Genomic DNA, 19,568 nt, shown 5'->3' on the forward strand with positions numbered 1-19,568 from the left:
GCCTGGCAGCGTCACCTCCTCCCTTTATCGCTGCAGGGCCTGGAGTGGCAATGGCAGCACAAAGCAGCCACGTCTGGCCTCAGATTCCCTCGATCTGGCCCCCAGGCCTGCCGGTGTGTAGAGCCGTCTGTATTGGATTCTGTTTCCTGCTTGCCTGGGATGCATTCGCTCTGTTCGATGTGCTTGTCAGGGGAGATGGGTGTGCTCAGGACTGACTGCGCTCAGTCCCCGGGGAGGCTGGGGTGGCAGGAAGACTGTGTGAGCGCATGAGCACCAGACTGGAATGTTTGGGGATTTCTGAGGACCCTGGGGCGGGCGTGGGGATATTTATGGTATCGTCCTTGTCTGTGGTGGCGACAGCGAGTAAACTCCAACATCTCTATTGTTAGAGACGCGGATGGTTGGATATGATGGGACTTGTAAGGGGCTCCAGGGAGAATGGGTTACTTCCAGATGTACTAACATGGAATCATGCTGAGATGCGGGGGGTGTGCTGGGGAGGGGGGCTCCCGCAGCTCCGTGGCCTTGTAGAATAACCCTCCCCAGGCCATTTGTTTCTGCCAAGAGGAAGGTGGGGGAAGGGCAGGTACCAGGTTTTCAACCTCCTCAGCTGGGCAGGGGGTGGGGGGGCCGCAGGGGGAAGAACCTGAAATCAAAAAGAGAAAAAACAAAGAACCCTATATAGCAAAATGGATTTATTTCACTGGAATTTCCTCCCCATGCTATCTTTTGATTTAGATTCTTAGTGGATTTTCAGGGTATTTTCTTTCCTGGTATGCAAATTAAGGCTACACATTTCCCTTTAAGCACAGCTTTAGCTGACTGTCACAAGATGGATTGGTTGATTTATTGTGCCAGTCCTGGGACTTGAACTCAGGCCTGGGCACCGTCCCTTAGCTTTTTTGCTCAAGGCTGAAGTGGTGCCACTTGAACCACAGCTCTGCTTCTGGTTCTTTGCTGCTGAATTGGAGATAAGAGTCACACAGCTTTTTGTCCCTGGACTGGCTTAGAGCTCTGATTGGCTTGGAACTAGGAGTAAGGGTGTGAGGTGCCAGCAGCTGTCTAAGAGTTAATTACTTTTTGAATGTCCGTTATGATTGCTTCTGTTTCTGGTGGTTCAGGAAATTATGCTTCATTTTCAAATATTTGTGGAGATGTTGGTTATCTTTTTTGACATTTACTTCTAGTTTGAGAACTGTAGTTTGAGAACATGCTGAATTTCCTGCCTCTGGAGCATTGATGGATATCTTGTACACATGTTGAAAGAAATGTCCATGCTTCAGAGTTGGTATGCAGCATTCCCTGTGTATGAACTGATTAGGTTTCATATTTTCTCCAGTGACTTTTTTTTTTTTTGGCCAGTCCTGGGCCTTGGACTCAGGGCCTGAGCACTGTCCCTGGCTTCTTCCCGCTCAAGGCTAGCACTCTGCCACTTGAGCCACAGCGCCGCTTCTGGCCGTTTTCTGTATATGTGGTGCTGGGAAATCGAACCTAGGGCCTCGTGTATCCAAGGCAGGCACTCTTGCCACTAGGCTATATCCCCAGCCCTCCAGTGACTTTTTTGTTTTGTGCCGGAGACTTGAACTCTGGGCCTGGACATTGCCCCTTGAGCTCTTGTGCTCAAGGCTGTAGGTCTACCACTTGAGCCACAGCACTACTACCATTTTTCATGGTGCTTCATTGTACCTAAGAGTCTCACAGATGTTCCTGCACCTCAGTCTCCTGAGTAGCTGGGATTATAGATGCGAGTCATCGACACCTGATTGATTTTTTATTTGTCTGTTTTGTGATGACAAGAGGTGTTTTCAAGTCTTAGATTTTATTTTTTCCATTTAACATACTCAGTGTGTCTTTTATGAAGCAGATGATAAAGTCTCGAGGGAAAAGCCCCTGTCCTGGGTCAGGCTTCAGAAAAGCCCTAGGAGCACGCTCAGTTGGCCTCTCTGCCTCTTAGAATTTGCCCTCTGCCTCTACTTGTCTCTGATATGATGTTTAAATCTGATTTCTGCCTCAAAGCAAAGAGTAGCAGAGGGAATGTTTCAGTCTTTTAGAGTTCTAATTCCTTGGGAGGAAAAGAAATAGTTCGATTTGTATTTTTTTCCTTCCTTCCTTCCTTCCTTCCTTCCTTCCTTCCTTCCTTCCTTCCTTCCTTTCTTCCTTCTTTCCTTCCTTCTTCCTCCTCCTCCTCCTCTTCTTCTTTCTTCCTTCCTTCCTTCCTTCCTTCCTTCCTTCCTTCCTTTCTTTCTTCCTTTCTTCCTTTTGTGTGTGTGTGTGTGTGTGTGTGTGTGTGTGTATGTGTGTGTGTGTGTGTGTGTGGCCATGGGTCTTGAACTCAAGGCCTGGGTGCTGTCCCTGAACTCTTTTTGCTCAAGCTTAGTGCTCTACCACTTTGAGCCACAGCTCTACTTCTGGTTTTCTGGTGGTTAATTGGAGAGAAGAGTCTCATAGGCTTTCTTGCCCAGGCTGGCTTTGAACTGTGGTCTTCAGAGCTCAGCTTCCTGAGTAGCTAGGATTCCAGGCGTGAGCCGCTGGTGCTGGGTTTTGATAGTTGCTCTCCGTGGGAATGTTGAACTCCCAGGATCCACTTTTTCAAAGCCTAAAGTGATATGAAGCTGAGTAAAAACATAAAAAAGGCTCACAGTTTTATAATTAGATAAAAATTGAATGCTAATGAGCATAAAGATTGGAAGGTGAATGTACAAATTAAGGCATTTATTTAATTTGGGGATTAGATGTAAGAAAATACTTACTTTGGACGCTGTTATATCAGTTAAAGTTATTTTTTAAAATCTTTTCTTTGTTTTATTTTGCTGGTACCAAGGCTTGAACTCAAGGCCTTGTGCACACTTGGCTTGCTTATGGCTGGCGCTTTACCACTTGAGCCAGCTTTTTGCTGGTTACTTGGAGATAAGAGTCTTTCAAATATGGCCCACCCAGGCTGATTCAAACCTCAATCCTCAGATGTCAGCCCCATGAGCAGTTAGGATTTCAGGTGTGAGCCACCGGTGCTGGGCTTGCTTTGTGTTTTGAAAGGGTAGGTAACAAGGAAGATGACTGACTCCTTTCTAGGCCTCTCTGGGGCACCCTGAGAACTTTGGGTGTGAAGACCACCAGCAAGCTATGGTTGTAAGTATTCTGGAACATTAAGCAATATCGATTCAAAGTAACAGCCAACTATGACAAGCTAGAGCATAGGGAATTTAAAAATATTAATTTAATTAACTATTGTAATGTCCTTTTGAGATAACCTTCTCATAAACTCCATTTTGTGTGTGTGTGTGTGTGCGCGCGCGCGTGCGCACATGTGTGCAAGCACATGCTCACGCACACCAGTCCTGGGGCTTGGATTCCGAGCCTGAGTGCTGTCCCTGAGCTTTGTTTTTTGCGGGGGGCTGAGGGAAGTGGGGTGGTGCCTCAAGGCTAGTGCTTTACCACTTGAGCCACAGCTCCACTTCCAGCTTTTTGGTGGTTCATTAGAGATTGGAGTCTCACAGACTTTCCTGCTTGGGCTGACCCTGAGCTTTGATTATCACACCTCAGCCTCCTAAGGAGCTACAGTTATAGGCATGAGCTTCCAGTGCTGGACCTTCTCATTTCTTGTGGGGGACAAGGATTCGGGGGGGGGGGAGTTCACTGACTTAGGGCCAGTCTGGGCCAAGCTCTGATTGGAACCCAGGTCTCCTGGCATGTGGGCTTCGTGCTCACCCCCCCCCCCCCCCAGCCACGCTCTGGTTCCTGGGTGCCAGAAGCCGCTGGCCTCCTGTCAGGGAGGCTGTGTGACATGCATGGCGAGGTAGGAGAGGACGGCTTAGTCCCCTCCCCATGGCCTGGGGCAGAGGGAGCAGATGGCCTTGGAACAGGCTGTGTTCAAGCCAGTCAGGACATTGTCTTTCCCAAGTGGGCTACGTGCGTGTCCACCCCCGCTCCGTGGGGGGTGGGGGTGGGGGATGAAGCCTGGTGGTGAGGGCAAGGGTACGGGAGGGGCTTCCCAGGGGTGGATACTGTGAGCACGTTCAGCACGCCGTTATGAATGTCGCCGGAGGCTGCTCAGGCCTTAGGACTGCTTTTCTATTCCCAGAGTGTACCACAAAGAGGCCACCATCCATGAGCATCCATCCTGTCCTAGGGCCGGGGCTATGGAGGTCAGAGAGGAGGACAGTGGTACCCCAGTGCCACCCAGGCAGGCGACAGGGGCCCTCGGAGAGCAGAGGAGGGGCTGCTGCAGCTCTACATGGAGAGAGAGGAGGGTGACAGGCATTGTTTAACAATTCATTGCTCAGATATTTGCTGATCACCCACTACGTGCATCAAGCCCAGATGACAAATATGGTCACTGTAGAAACAGCCTACTGGCAGGGTACTCTTCATATTGTAGGAAATCAGGGAGTTGGATGGGAGCCATTTATTGAGCACCTCCAGTCATAAGGAAGAGTGGGCAAGTGAGTAATCTACTGTATCCTTCCTCTTTTAAAAAAAAAACTTTAATTATGTATTTAAACTATTTTATTGTTTTGTGCCAGTCCTGGGGCTTGAACTTAAGGCCTGGGCATTGTCCCTAAGCTATTTCACTCAAGGCTAGCCTCTACCACTTGAGCCATATCTTCACTTCCAGCTTTTGTGTGTGTGTGTGTGTGTGTGTGTGTGTGTGTGTGTGTGTGTTTGTGTGTGTGTGTGAGAGAGAGAGAGAGAGAGAGAGTTAATTGGAGATAAGCTCAGGAGCTTTCCTGCCAAGGCTGCTTTTGAACTTTCATCCTCAGATCTCAGCTGCTTGAGTAGCAAGGATAACAGGCGTGAGACACTAGAGTGCCTGTAACCATTCTAATGGGTATAATATAGATAGCATGCCTCATAGTTCTTAAATCCTCTCCACAGCCCTGTGAGCCATTGCTCTTCCTCCTAATACAGATAGGAGAGGCACAGAGAGGGGCAGCCACTCTCCACGGTGACACAGCTTCGAAGTAGTATGGCTTTGGACTCGATGGGAAGCCTGTCTCATTTCAGGATAACAAGGCTTCCAATATGCCCTACTGGGCTGGGTATACGGCCTAGTGGCAAGAGTACTCATCTCGTATACATGAAGCCCTGGGTTCGATTCCTCAGCACCACATATATAGAAAACAGCCAGAAGTGGCGCTGTGGCTCAAGTGGCAGAGTGCTAGCCTTGAGCAAAAAGAAGCCAGGGACAGAGCTCAGGCCCTGAGTTCAAGCCCCATGACTGGCAAAAAAAAAAAAAAAAAAAAAAGACTAGAAAGTCACAGCCCCCTTGCTCAACGCTGTCCATTGAATAGGTAGCAGAAGAAAAAGCCATCTAAATCCAGGGAGATGCCGAAGATCAAAGGAACAACATGGTAGGGGTATGGGTGGTCAGGCATGACCAGCACAGCCAGCAGGGATAGCTAGGTGGGCTTCCCCTGAAGGACGGAGGAAGGGCAGAAGTGTGCACACGGTGACCTCCAGGGGGCGCCCACAGCTGCTTCTCTCCCCCCCCCTCCCCTCCCCGGATGGCAGGAAGAGCCCGGTTGGACTGGCAGGGGCAAGGTTGCCACTGGCCTTGATCGTCTGCGCTGGAGGAAGGCCGGCTCTTTCTGTGGTTCTCCATCACCTACGACGGAGGAAGGCAGGCTCTTTCTGTGGCCCTGGGGCTCTCTAAGGCTTCTCCCTTGCATGTCTGTCCAAGACTTGTTCTGCGCCAGATCTCTCAGGATTCTGTGTGGCTGGTATGGAAGAGGAATCCAGGTTAATCTCCCGCAGGGAGAAAATATATAATATATCATATATTACATAATATTATTATGTAAAAATCATATATACGATTATATATTGCTGATACATATGCAAACATATACATATAAGTTTTATAGCTATACACAGAGCTAAAAAAATAAAAACCTCAAACAAATACTAGGGGAAGGGCACAAAGGAGGCCCAGGTGATTTATGCTGGCCCAGCCCAATATAGCCGGGCTAGTGGCTCCGGGGCCACCATCCTAGCTCAACAGAGAGAGCTTGGCTACATGGTGCCATGCCTCATGAGCTGTGGGACACAGTTCTGCCCACCAGGTCCTGTCCTGGCCACTACCAAGAAGCAGGAGCTTGCCAGGAGTGGTCGGCAGCCCCTAGGCAGAGGGCAGAGGTATGGCTGGGAGGGGCTGGTGCCCAAGGAAGGGGGACAGAGAAGGTGTCAGAATGCGGTGACAGTGGACAAGGCTTCCTGGCCCCAGTGATCACAACAACCAGATCTGGTGGAGCTGGAGGCGCCTCTGAGCCCCGCAGCAGGCAGAACCCCTGCCAGGACACCCAATTCAGCATGCCTGTCTCTGCTGATTGCAATCTGGATGGAGTCCCTCCCTCGCCCTCCCTCTCCCTCTCTTTAATTTACTGATGTGAAATTCAGATAACACAGAGTTGGCTGCTTTAGAGTGAACAATTCCGTGACATTTATCTCGGTTCGCCGTGTTTCACAATGTCTACCTAATTCCCAGAGCTTTCTGTCATTCCCCAGTTCACCCTCCTACCACGAAGCAGCTTCTCCCCTCTCCTACCTCTCCCCTCCTCTGCCCCTGAGAGTTACCAGTCTGCTTTACTTAAGCCTCTCTTTGAGAGATTTTAAGGCAGAGTGTGGTGACTCACTCCTATGATCCCAGCTATGTTGGAGGTGGATATTGAAAGGATTGAGGTTCAAGGCCAGCTGAGCCAAATTAAGGAGGACCTCATCCAAATAAATAACCTGGGCAAGATGGATCAAGCCTAAAATCCCAGCTATAGGAGGTGGAAGTAGGAGGTTTACAGTCCAAGGTTAGCCCTGTGCAAAAAAACCCAAAACAACAATGGCAAAAAAAAACCCTCACAAGGGGAGCCTACTTAAAAAAAAAAAAAAAAGGTTAAAAAGGGTAGTGGCAGGGGTAAGGCACTGGGTGCTCATGCCTGTAACCTTAGCTGTTCAGGAGGCTGAGATATACAAGCCCAGTAGCAAAAAGCAAAAAGTTGAGTCATGGTTCAAGTGATAAAATGCCAGCCTTGAGCAAAAGAGCTGAGGGACAGCATGAGACCCTGAGTTAAAGTCCCAGTACCAGCACCAAAAAAAGAGGGGAGCAGGGGCTGGGGATATAGCCTAGCGGCAAGAGTGCCTGCCTCGGCTACACGAGGCCCTAGGTTCGATTCCCCAGCACCACATATACAGAAAACGGCCAGAAGCGGCGCTGTGGCTCAAGTGGCAGAGTGCTAGCCTTGAGCGGGAAGAAGCCAGGGACAGTGCTCAGGCCCTGAGTCCAAGGCCCAGGACTGGCCAAAAAAAAAAAAAGAGGGGAGCAGGGAGAGACTGGTAGCCTGTCTCCAGCGGCAGAGAACATGCCCAATTCCCATATTCAGACTTAGTATTGTATTGAATATATATATGCATCAAATAGATCTATGCACAGAGATCTATCCATGCATCATCCATGTGATAGACAACTTATATCACATGTTATATGTTATTATAGATATTTTGTCAACATGTAACGTGACATATCCTGATCTTTCCATATCAATCATCGAATAATACTCCAGATAGCCTTTACCCTCCCTGGCCTTATTGGTTTCTTCTCCAGGCCTGGGGCTCAGCCCGGCTATGAAGCGGTTAATGTCTAGTCCCGTGGGGGCTGCTTGTCTTCTCTCAGGCATTGGCATGCCCGCTCTTGGGGGCCACAGCCAAGCCCTGTGGCTGGCAGCCTGTGGCAGGGCTAGGGGGAGAGAACGTCTGGCCGTCCGTCCCCTGCTGCTCACCTGCCGGCAAGCACCTACCGCAGCAGCTTTACCAGGTTCTCAATATCTGAGTCGAAAGTTTAGCACTTTCCTTGTCATGGATTTCTTTCTACACCTCGGTGAGAGCCAACTTTACCTAAGTAGTGCCAAATACAACATCGGAGATAGGAAGATGCTATTCTGGAGATAAATATGTTGATTCCAAACCCCTCCCTCATGGAATCTGAAGCATCTGATGAGAGCTTTTGCTCCCCAAGAGCAAGTGGGGCTAGGGAGGGAATCCTAGGAGCTGCTGCCACAGCAGCCAGTCCCATGGCTTTGGGAGGGAGATCTGGTCCCACAGGGCCAGGCCTTGGTGCTGGCTGAGGGGGCGGGCTTTGGAGTCAGGAAGCCTGGGCTCAGATCCTGATCATCTGTGAGCCTCTGCAAGACCTTGCATCCCTGTCCACTGCTTGGTGAATGGGGAGGAAGCCCCCACCCCACATTATAAGGTGAGGATTGGAGGAGACGAAACATGGTCAGCTCCACACAAGAGTGCTTTCGTCACCACTGTCTGTTAATATTAGTCTTCTTTATCTTTTTTTTTTAAAGATAAATCATTTCCACTTTATGAAAAAGAACAAAAGGAACAGGGACTTAAGCTCAGTAAGCCGGTGTGAGTCACGGAGGAGGTTTAGAGCGTAGGAATGGGTTGATAAGATCTAGATGTCTGGGTAGATCCATTCGTGGGTGGCTCCCAGGTCAGCCTAGGAGGAAGTGAGGGGCAGGGAGGAGGCCCTGGCAGGAGGCCGACCTCGTGGTCTCAGGCATTCTGTACAAAGTGCCTGCCGTTTTCCAGCTGGGGCCATTTAAATGTGAATGAAAGCTGGGTGCAGGTGGCACACATCTGTCATCCTAGCTACTCAGGAGGCTGAGGTATGAGGAGGGTCTTGGTTCAAAGCCAACCCAGGCAGACAGGTTGGAGAGACGTTTACCTCCGATTACCCAGCAGGAAGGTGGAAGTGGCAGTTATGGCTCAAATAGTAGGGTTCCAGCCTTAAGCAAAAAAGCTAAGCAAGAGCATAAGCCCCTGAGTTCAAGCCACAGTACAAGCACACACACACACACGCACGCATGCACACACACGCATGTACACACATGCACGCACACACACACGAGGAAGATAGATAAATTTAACAGAGTGAAAATTAAATCAAATATTTAGACCTCATGTCTTCCAACACAGTAGCCATTTTTCAAGTCCTCATCATCAGCCACCGGTGGCCAGTGGCTACTATTATTCCAGAAAGTTCTATGTAACAGTATTGCTCAAAAAGAATAGTTCTTGGGGCTGGGGATATAGCCTAGTGGCAAGAGTGCCTGCCTCGGATACACGAGGCCCTAGGTTCGATTCCCCAGCACCACATATACAGAAAACGGCCAGAAGCGGCGCTGTGGCTCAAGTGGCAGAGTGCTAGCCTTGAGCGGGAAGAAGCCAGGGACAGTGCTCAGGCCCTGAGTCCAAGGCCCAGGACTGGCCAAAAAAAAAAAAAAAAAAAAAGAATAGTTCTTGAGCCCAGTGTGGTGTCTCATGCCTGTATCCTCAGTTTATATTTAGGAGGTAGAGACTGGGAGGATTATAACTTGGGCAAAAAAAAAGAAAGAAAGAAAGAAAGAGAGACTCCATCTCAAATAAACCAGGCATGGCAGGAGGTGTCCATCATCCCGGCTGTACATACTAGAGGCATTGGCAGGAGGATAGCCTCTGGCAAAATCTTAAAGACCTCACCTGAAAAATTGTGACAGCAAAAAAAAAAAAAGGACTGGGGCATGACTCAAGTAGTAGAGCACCTGTGTAGCATGTGTGAGACCCTGTCTTTATCCCCCCATACTGCCCCTCCCCCGCCAGTGAATGGCTCTCACTTCCAAGTGGGGGTGGGGGTGGGGAGGCAGTAGGGAGGGCTGGATTGTGGATTTCTGGCCTCCATCTTTGATGTGCCTGGGATCAGGTGCAGTCTGAGGATTTGAATTTTTGCATTTCTAATGTGTGCCCAGGTGAGGCGGAGGCATTCTCCCCACTCCCCCGCCAGGGAACCCGCTTACCAGCTTGTGGGGAGAGCCAAGAGGGAGTTCTATGTATTTTTAAAAAATATTTTCTATTGTCATTATAGAGGTGGTATGCAGCTGGGTCAAGTCAGGTCCATCAGGTAGAGAGTACTCGGCTTTTTGGACAGTGTGAGAGGGTGGGTCTTGGGGGTGCCTGCTCACAGGCTGCCTCCAGCGCAGCCTGTTTTGGGGTGTCAACTCGGATGGGCAGGGCCAGCCCTGGAGATCTGCAGAGGGATGCAGGGCAGAGCTGAGGTGGGACTGTCCTCCTCTCTCCTCCGCCAGGCCTGGCACCCCTGCGCTTGGCTCTTAGGGGCTGATGGGGAGAAAGGTAGAGACAGCAGCCTTCAGAACTGCGAAGTCAAGCATTTGCTGCCTTTGTTCTTATTACCTTTAACAGCAAGTCCCCAGGCAGCCATGACTCATGTCTGGCTGTGTTTGGCAGGGGGGGGGGGGCACACAGAGGGCCTCAGGGTATGAGTGATAGAAGTCAGTGGTGCAGGGAGTGGGGAGCCAGCGCCTCAGGCCTCCAGATGTTGCCCTGACTCCAGATGTTGCGCCTTCCCCTTCCTGCCTGGAGCAGGATTCCTCTCAGGGAGCAGGGCCCTGGGGCGGTGGGCGGCCCAGAGCTGGCGTCCAGGCATAGAGGCCCAGCTGTGCTAGACCTTTTCCTGTCTCTGCTGGGCATGTCCTGCATCCATGGACATCAGATTGGTATTGAGTCTAAGGGCAGCTAGACATTCTTCCAGAACATTCCAGCCATATTGTTAGCAGTTAGTCAGTGCAACCTCAGCTGTTGTCCTGCATGTTCCCTGATCTCCTTACAGTTCAGCAACTAAAGTTAACATATTAAAGGCTCTCCCAAGATACCTGTCCCAGTGCTGGGGGTGGGGGGTGTCAGTGCTGGTCAGCTGATTCCCAGGCTGTACCATTTGGAAGTCTTTTGAGTGTGTGTGTGTGTGTGTGTGTGTGTGTGTGTCCATGGAGGCACACTCATGCAGTGGTGAAAAATACAGGAAGGGGGAGGGTTAAGAGGGTGCTATAGCGGATGGTTTTGAGTTGCGGATAGTTTGGTAAAATTACAATAAAAAGACAATGGGGAAGATACCAGTGTCCTCCTTCTTTCCTTCCTTCTTCCTATCCCTCCTCCTCTCTTCCTTTCCTCTTTCCCTCACTCCCTTCCTTCTTTCCTCCATCTTTCTGTCCATCCATTTATCTCATCCAATCTTTCCATCTATTCACTCACCCACACATCTATCTATCTGTGCATCCACCCATCCATCATCATTCATCCATCTATCTTATATCATCTTTCCTTCCATCCTCCCACCCACCCACTCCACCCCAACTCATCCATCTATCTACCCACCCATCCATCTCTATGCATCTACCCATTCAACATCCATCCATCCATCAATCCATCCATTCACCCACTCATCCATCTGTATGCATCCACCTATCCATCATCTATCATTCATCCACCTACCCCATTCCATCCATCCATCTATCCATCCATCCCGACCTTCCATCCATCCATCCACCCACTCACCCCATCCCATCCATCCATTCACCCGCTCATTTACCTGTGGGCTGGGCAGGCAGACTCCCTGTGCCACTGAGGATATTTAGCAGCACATAAAAGGAGCTATTCCTTTGTTGGGATGTTCTATCTTCTACCAGATGTTTTCTTCCTCTCCCGCCCCCGAGGAAGCACAGAAGAAATGGAAAACTTATCTTCCAATGACATTCCTTTTCCCCTGACTGTCTGAGAAACACGATGTGAGAATGTGGCTGTCAGGTTTTCAAAAAAAAATCCCTTTGAATCCATGACTCAGTGGTGTGGTTGGTGCAGATAGGAGTTTTCTATCAAAGCAGGGAGCCCATTGAAGAAATGAGCCAGTGTGTAGTGTGTGCCTGGGGAGGGGGGAAGCCCACCTTCCTGGGCGCTGGGGGCCTTTTGTCCTGAGCCTCTGGAAATTAAACCCATCGCTTAGCGATCGCAGTGAGCAGATTGTGGGGCTTCTGGCTTCTTTGGCTGCTTGGGCTGTGCAAAGGCGCCGTCAGACAGCTTTGATTGAATGTCCAAATTAAGCTTCCGAGTAGCGATGCTGCAGCTCCGGGACCTTGTGTTAGTATTTATGTCACATCTTTAGAAATCATCACATTGCCAAGCCGTGCCCAAAGCCATGTCAGCAAGCCACCGCGGCCGCAGAGCCGACCACCAGCCCCTCTGGTTCCTGGACAGCGATGGGGCCTTGTGGCACCCCATTCTGGTTCCTGCCTTGAGTGTGTGAGGCAGGCTGTGGCAAGCCTTTGTCCCCGGCTCTACTCAGTCTGGAGCTCAAGAGAGATGGTCTCCAAGCATGGAGTAGAGGTGACTTCTTGTCTGCCCAGCTCTGTCTGTCCCAGACAGAATGAAGATGCCCCCCGCCCCCAGGGGAGCAGATGTTCTGGGAAGGGCTTCTCTGAGGGGTTTGTCTTGTCTGCTGTAATCCGCAAGTGCTGGGCCCTGTGTGGAGTGGCATATGCTGTACCCCAGAGGGACAATGGTCCCCATCATTGGGGAGCGTTAAGCATGAGGACACTGGGCTTGGCACGTCTCCACGGGGGGCTCAGCTAGGTGCCCCCTGTGAACGAGGAGTGGTCTCTGGATTCATGGGGTATGGTTGGGTGGTGTCAGCCCCGAGAACTGTGTGAGCATGGTGTGATACCTTTATAAGCGACACAGCATCAGGTTTATTGGGACTGAATTCAGATTTCTAGCTTTCTGGTTTCAAGCGCAGAAGTTGTCTATGCATGGACTTGGGGGAAAATCAGCTGGCTGGGATTTATTTGGGGGGCCTCCATGTTTTTTAATCCAATTCTGGTCTGGTAAGAATAATGTCTGTGTGGGTATTGTGTGCCGGAGGCTCACACCTGTCATCCTAACAGTTTGGGAGGCTGAGATCCGAAGACTCAAGTTGGAAGCCCTCCAGGGTAAGAAAGTCTGTGAGATTCTTAATCCATGTTAGCTGGCCGACTGAAGGGCTGGAGGAGAGGCTCAAGTGGTAGAGCACTAGTCATGAGTGTAGACGCCAACAAGTAGAGTGCATGCCTTGGCATGTGTGGGTCACACACACACACACCACAGGTACACAAGAGTGGCTTCCCATTACACCATTTACACAGGGATTTCTTTCTTTCAGATTTGCAAGTCACTCTTTTGTTTTCTAATTAAAAACGTAACTCATGTTCAGCCAAGGCTGTGCATTGAATATCTTCTTCTTCTAAATTCTCCTTGAAATGGCTGAGATTAAACATGGGGGGAAAACTGATCAGGGCTCCAAACAAGAAAAGAAAAATGGTGTTAATCGTATGCTAGCACCTTTGGGACTTGCTCTAAGCATAACCAGACAGCACTAGCTAATTTTACAGCCTCTTTTCTGATGTGGAGGCCTCTTTCAGTTTGCTCTTGTGTGATTGTATTGGCTGGCACTTCCAGAGGGGTGGAAATTGCAGTCATGACACCGGCCTTCTTAATTTGATGGTGGTCTTAAATAGATATGCCTCTGGAGTTTTGCCATTAGGCATGGTGAGTGCGAAAAGAAGAAGTTGTTATTAAATCTGTCCATTGTCTTTGTCATTTTGTCCTTTAGCTTTGGTTTGGTTGTATGTGTGTGTGTGCACGTGTGTGTGCACATGTGCGTGTGTGTGCCAGTACAAGGGCTTGAACTCAGGGCTTGGGTGCTGTCCCTGAGATCTTTCCCTCAAGACTAGTGCTCTACCACTTGAGCCACAGCTTTCTACTTACAGCTTTTTGATGGTTTATTGGAGATAAGAGTCTCACAGACTTTCCTGCCTGGGCTGGATTTGAACCTCACTCCTCAGATCTCAGCCTCCTGAGTAGCAAGGATTACAGGTGTGAGCCATTTGGCTGGAGAGATTTTTGATGTTGCTCATCACAAAGAAAGAATCCCTGTTTGAGGTGTTGGATAAACTGAGTATCTTGAGCTGATCAATACGCAGTGTATTAAAAAGCACCCAAACTATCCCAGCATGCCCCATAAAGATCTGCTATTCTCACATTAATACAAATTTTAAAATGTATTTGTGTTCAGAGATGCCTGTCCACACGAAACTCTGAAGTAGCTGGGTTGCAATGGAAAAGGGTGCTGATAATAATGGAATGTATTGCATTTGGCTTCAGGCCATCCATCATCTTTGCTCCACCCCTCCAAGATCCACTGGTGTGAAAATCACAGTGAGGAGACAGGCTGTGAGCCCTGAAATTTGTCTTGATCTTCATAAGTCTTTTGCTAGATGCTTTGCTCTAAACGCTCTCTAGGGAGGAAGGAAATCAGCATGGGTTGGGCTTCTGCCGGTTGCCTTGTTTTAACACCATTATCCTCTATTATGGGAAGAGTTAGGGTTTTTGGATGCAAGATCCTCCTTTATAGGCTCATGGTCCCCAGGCGGTGGCATTGTTGAGAGGTATTTGGATAATGGGACATTCTCTTCATCAACGGGCTCGCCCACCGATGAGTTCCTAGCCGAAGGAGCCCCTAGGAGGTAGGACCTTGACAGAGGAAAGAGCTCACTGGAGGTGAGGCCTTGAAGGACTGCTCTTGGCCCCACCCACCCAGCCCTTTTCTCTGCTTCCTGGCCACCATGCTGCCAGCAGCTTTCCTTCTTCCCACCTTCCGCCATGATGTCCCAGGATGCCAGCGACCATGGCCCAAAGCTGTGTTCCATAGGAGTCCTTCCTGCCCCCAGTGGATTTCTTTCCAGTATCTTGTCACAGCAACCGAAGGCTAACACAGGTCTTCATTTAATTTGTTGTGGTGGTGGTGGTGGAAACCTGGACTCTTCAGGTTCCAAGGACAATCCTAGCAATTCTCTCCCCTAGTCCTCCCCTCCACCCCCCCTCTGATGTGGCTGTAGTTTTATTAGCATTTTGGAGACCAAAAAACGGAGGCTCAAAGAGTCTTTTGACTAACAACAACCCACCCAGTTGACGGGACCAAGGCTGAAACAGCATTTAAACTCAGGTGAGACGTCAGAGTCCAGCCATGGCTACTTCCGATCTGGCTTCATCCACACTTGCTCCCATCTTCGTCCTACTTACCGTATCATCTGACAGGCGTTCTTCGACAGACACCACGATGGGCCCAGCTGGAAGCCTGTCTCCACACGGATAATTAGATGTGTGACAATCGTGCGGCTGCCAGCAGTGGGGGAAGCCAGCTGTGCGAGGAGCCGCCGGGGCCGTGATGGGCTTGGGTGCTACGTGTTGGCTGACTTCATAATCAGAGCCTGTAGGATGAAGCTCCTGAAGGCAGTGAGCTACAAGGATGGAAAAGGGGACTCGGGCTGGTTGGGCTCACAAAAGTGACAGTGTTGGGTCAGAGAAACTTAGGGTGTCACCCAGAGGAACTGAACCCAAAGGGACATGAATTTAGATTGTCAAGCAAAGAGCTACAAAAGCATCAGGCACCACAGTGGCAGAGGGTACTAGTGAGAACCATTTATTCTTTCTATTAATTACTGTTCTATAAGTTCATTCTTTTCTCAAATATTTGAGAAAAATTTGTTTTGGGTTTTTGTGTGTGTGTGTATGTGTGTGTACCGATAATAGAGTTTGAACTCAGAGCCTCATTCTCACTGGACTTTCTTGTTCACAGCAAGCGTTCTACCATTTGAACCACATCGCCAGTATTGCATTTTGTTGGTTGATTGGAGATGGAAATCTTTTTTTTTTTTTGTCTGAACTGTGATTCTCTAGGTCTCAGCTGCCTGGGTCTCTAGCATTCCAGATGTGAGCCACTGGTGACCAACTGAGAATAAGTTGGGGTCCAGTTTGCTACTCATCCTAAAATATTTCAGTGTGTATTTCTCAAGAACAAGGATGTTGTCTTGCATACAAAGAACAGTTGTACAAGGGAAGAAATGTAATGTTGACCCTATGCCGAAGTTCAACAGAGGCCCAGGAAATCTGTCAGCCACCAGAAATTGTTCCCTGGAGTTGACAGGAACAGGACAGGACAGCAACAATGCAACTTGTCAGTTGTTTAGCGACTCTCCTCTACCTTTGTTAGACCTTGGGGCAAATCCTGAGTAGTCCCATCGATCCCCTACAGGACACTTGAGGATCTGTGTTATTTGGTGTGGAGCTCATTTTCCCAGTTCTGTAGTTCAAATCCTAAGTAGTTTTGGTGTGTGTATGTGTATGCTGGTCCTGGGGCTTGAACTCAGGGCTGGGTGCGGTTCCTGATTCTTTTTTGTTCAAGCCAGTGATCTACTGCTTGAGCCATAGCTCCACTTCCACCTTTTTGGTGGTTAATTAGAGATAAAAGTCTCCCAGACTTTCCTGCTCAGGCTGGTTTTGAACCACAATTCTTTGTTCTCAGCCTCCTGAGTAGCTGGGATTTACAGGCATGAGCCACCAGCCACCCCTTTTAACAACACAATGAACACAGCAATCCATTCTCTCTGTAAGAACTTTAAAATGTGACACGACACGTAGATAAGCTAAAGTCCTTTTGTCCACAATTCTCAGTTCTGCTCCCTTAACCTCTTCCTGGTAGGTAACAGTTATGGGGAAGAGAATAATTCAGGCAAGATGTGCAGTGTAGTGACAGTGGTAGGAAAGTTGGTGAGGGGATTGCATTTTCAATAGATGGACAGTGAGAGGGTCGTCTCTAGGGACAGAGTGGCAGTGCACACTTTTTTGGTTCTTTTGTTTTTGTTTTTTGGCAGTGGTCCTGGGGCTTGAACTCAGGGCCTGGGTGCTGTCCCTGAGCTCTTTCACTCAAGGCTGGCCCTCTACCATTTTGAGCACAGCTCTACTCCTAACTCTTTGGTGAGTCATTGGAGATGAGAGTCTCGTGGACTTTCCTGCCTGGGCTGGCTTCAAATGGTGATCCTCAGACCTCAGCCTCCTGAGTAGCTGGGATTATAAGCATGAGCCACCGGCGCCTGGCGTAAATACCTTTTAAACAGAAGGCAGAGGTCAGGCTTGCTCTGAAATGATGGAAGCAACTGGATTTTGCCCCCTTTTTAGAAGCTCCATGTCCAGAGCAAGCAACGCTCTCTGGAGACCCAGTGCATTTCTGCACATTCAGCAAACTCCCACCAGGGGAGAAAGATTCCTATCTCTACTTTCCGTGAAGCATTTCATACCATCTGGGCTGCCTGGATTTAACAACGACAGTAAGGAAACACGTCACCTCAAGGAAAATCAAAAGCAGGTCCCACCAAGCCTGGTCTAGAGAGGTTTGCTTACTCCACACATGTGCGCCGCTCTGTCCTCTGGGACATAGGGCTTGGCTGTGAAAAGTGTCACCAGGGCTTGCCTGTAGCTGCCATCAACTGCTCTTAGGCAGAGCAGAGCTCTGGCAGGTTGGAACACTGACCATTCCAGAATCAATTTCTATTCCATCTCTCCCCAGAAATTTTTAGTCTTTGCTCAAGGATAGACTCAAGTGGACAGAAGCAGAAGAAAGATCTTCAAAGGGGAGGGAGAGGTAGGGCCATGCTTCAGTGAGAATGATTGCTTGCTGGGGAGGTGAATGTTCAAGATAAGACATGCTCTTGTTTGTTTGTTTTGTCAGTCATGGGGCTTCAACTCAGGGCCTGGGCCCTGTCTCTGAGCTCTTTTGCTCAAGGTTAGCACTCTACCACTTTGAACCACAGGGCCACGTCCAGTTTTCTGGTAGTTAATTGGAGATAAGAGTCTCATGTCCTTTCCTGCCTGGGCTGGCTTTGAACTGCCATCCTCAGATCTCAGCCTCCTGAGCAGCTAGGATTCCAGGCATTGGGCCTTCAGCATCTCACTAGACAGGTCATTCTTCTTCTTTGTTTTTTTTTTTTTTTTTTGCCAGTCCTGGGCCTTGAACTCAGGGCCTGAGCACTGTCCCTGGCTTCCTTTTGCTCAAGGCTAGCACTCTGCCACTTGAGCCACAGCACCACTTCTGGCCATTTTCTATATATGTGGTGCTGAGGAATCAAACCTAGGGCTTCATGTATACGAGGCAAGCACTCTTGCCACTAGGCCATATTCCCAGCCCTGACAGGTCATTCTTAAGTCACTGATCCTGCCAATGGATCTCACACTTAAAATGCAAGACTTCCCTTCCCTACCAAAGCTTGTATTTATGGTGTCAGTTTGTAAAGCACGGAGCTGAGGGAAGTGGTGTTAGCAGAGAGAAGAAAGATGAGCTGTTTCACTACTTGCATATGTGTTGTCAATCAAACAGACAGACAAGATTCTGGCCCTTTCGTGCGTCATCAATCATGGTGGTGGTTTTTTTTTTTTTCCCCCAATGCAGTTCCTCTGTGATGGAAGTGCCATTCCAGACTACAAACTGCCACCTGCTATTTTCCTTGGAAGGTTCAAGAAATGAGAGAAAATAACAGTTGGGGATCCTCCTCGATTGGGGGGGGGGGGGGGATGTGTTGGTATCTTAAGAAAATATCAATCTGCAGAGCTGTGCCAGCCAGGGTTCTCTGTGGCCCAGCTCCGGCCTCAACTTGGAAACATGTTAGAGAGGCAGATGAATGTAATCAGAATCTCCAAGCTGGCTTCATGCTGTGGGATGGGTCCCACCATGGGCTCCAGAGTTCCCTGAGGCTTGAGAAGGTCAGACTAGAAGGTCAGGGGCATAGTCTTCAAGAAGAAATAGCTCAGGTGCTTCTGTTTGCTATTGACTTATTTAGGAATCATTAAGTCTGTATACACACAGACAAATGTAGGAAGGGAGGGCACATAATAATAATAATAGTAATAATAATACAATAACAATAATATCAATACCATTAGCATTTATTGAGTGTTTTCTAGTATCTCAATTCTGTGCTATACATAAATGTGTGTGTGTGTGTGTGCACGTGCGTGCATGCGTGTGTGTGTGTGTTTGTGTGTGCTGGTACAAGGACTTGAACTCAAGGCATGGGCACTGTCCCTGAGCTGTTTGGTTCATGGTGAACACTCTACCACTTTAGTTACACCTCCACTTTTGACTTTTTGGTAGTTAGAGATAAGAGTCTCGTGGACTTTGCTGCCCCTGCTGGCTTTGAACCCCCAATTCTCAGATCTTAGCCTCTTGAGTAGCTACGATGACAGGTATGAGCCAGCAGCACTGGCTTTCTTGTCATTTTGAACTTGCAGACCTATTGCTCTTATTGTCTTATTTCATCTGTGGAACATGTAGAGAAGATGTCGATGATGGGGTTGGAATCGGTATCTTTGTCTTACTCCTGACTTTAATGGGACTGAGTTCATCCTGCTCTGGTTGCTGTTATTTCAGACAGCCTTCATCCTGTTAGGAAATGTCTCTGCTATTTCCAGATAACTACAATGACCTTAAGGTTTTCTCCTTTCACCTATAAATTGATGAGTGTATTAATAATAGATTTGGGAAGGTTGAATCATCCTTGCATTTCTGGTACGAGTCATTATATATTCAACTTCAAGCAGATAATTTGATTCACTTTTGGATTAAATATATTACTGTGGATCTTTCCCTCTCCCCCTCTCTCTCCCTCCTTCCCTCTCTCCCTACCCCATTTCTTCCTTCCCTCCTCTTTCTTCCTTTGCTCCTCTTTCTTTCTTTCTTTCTTTCTTTCTTTCTTTCTTTCTTTCTTTCTTTCTTTCTTTCTTTCTTTCTTTCTTTCTTTCCATCCCTCCCTCCTTCCCTCCTTCCTTCCTTCCTTCCTTCCTTTTTTGGGCTGCTATTGGGGATTGAATTCAAGGCCTGGGCACTT

The 19,568-nt window shown here is 48.8% G+C and overlaps 1 protein-coding gene across 3 annotated transcripts in view; it reads left to right on the forward strand.

The window, feature by feature from the left end:
- The window catches only part of Prkcb (protein kinase C beta), a 300,299-nt gene that overhangs the window by 187,729 nt on the left and 93,002 nt on the right, over window positions 1-19,568 (forward strand). The gene's annotated exons all lie outside the window — the stretch shown is intronic.

This window comes from Perognathus longimembris, chromosome 23 (genome assembly GCF_023159225.1).
Source record: "Perognathus longimembris pacificus isolate PPM17 chromosome 23, ASM2315922v1, whole genome shotgun sequence".
In the NCBI taxonomy this organism is placed as follows: domain Eukaryota; kingdom Metazoa; phylum Chordata; class Mammalia; order Rodentia; family Heteromyidae; genus Perognathus; species Perognathus longimembris.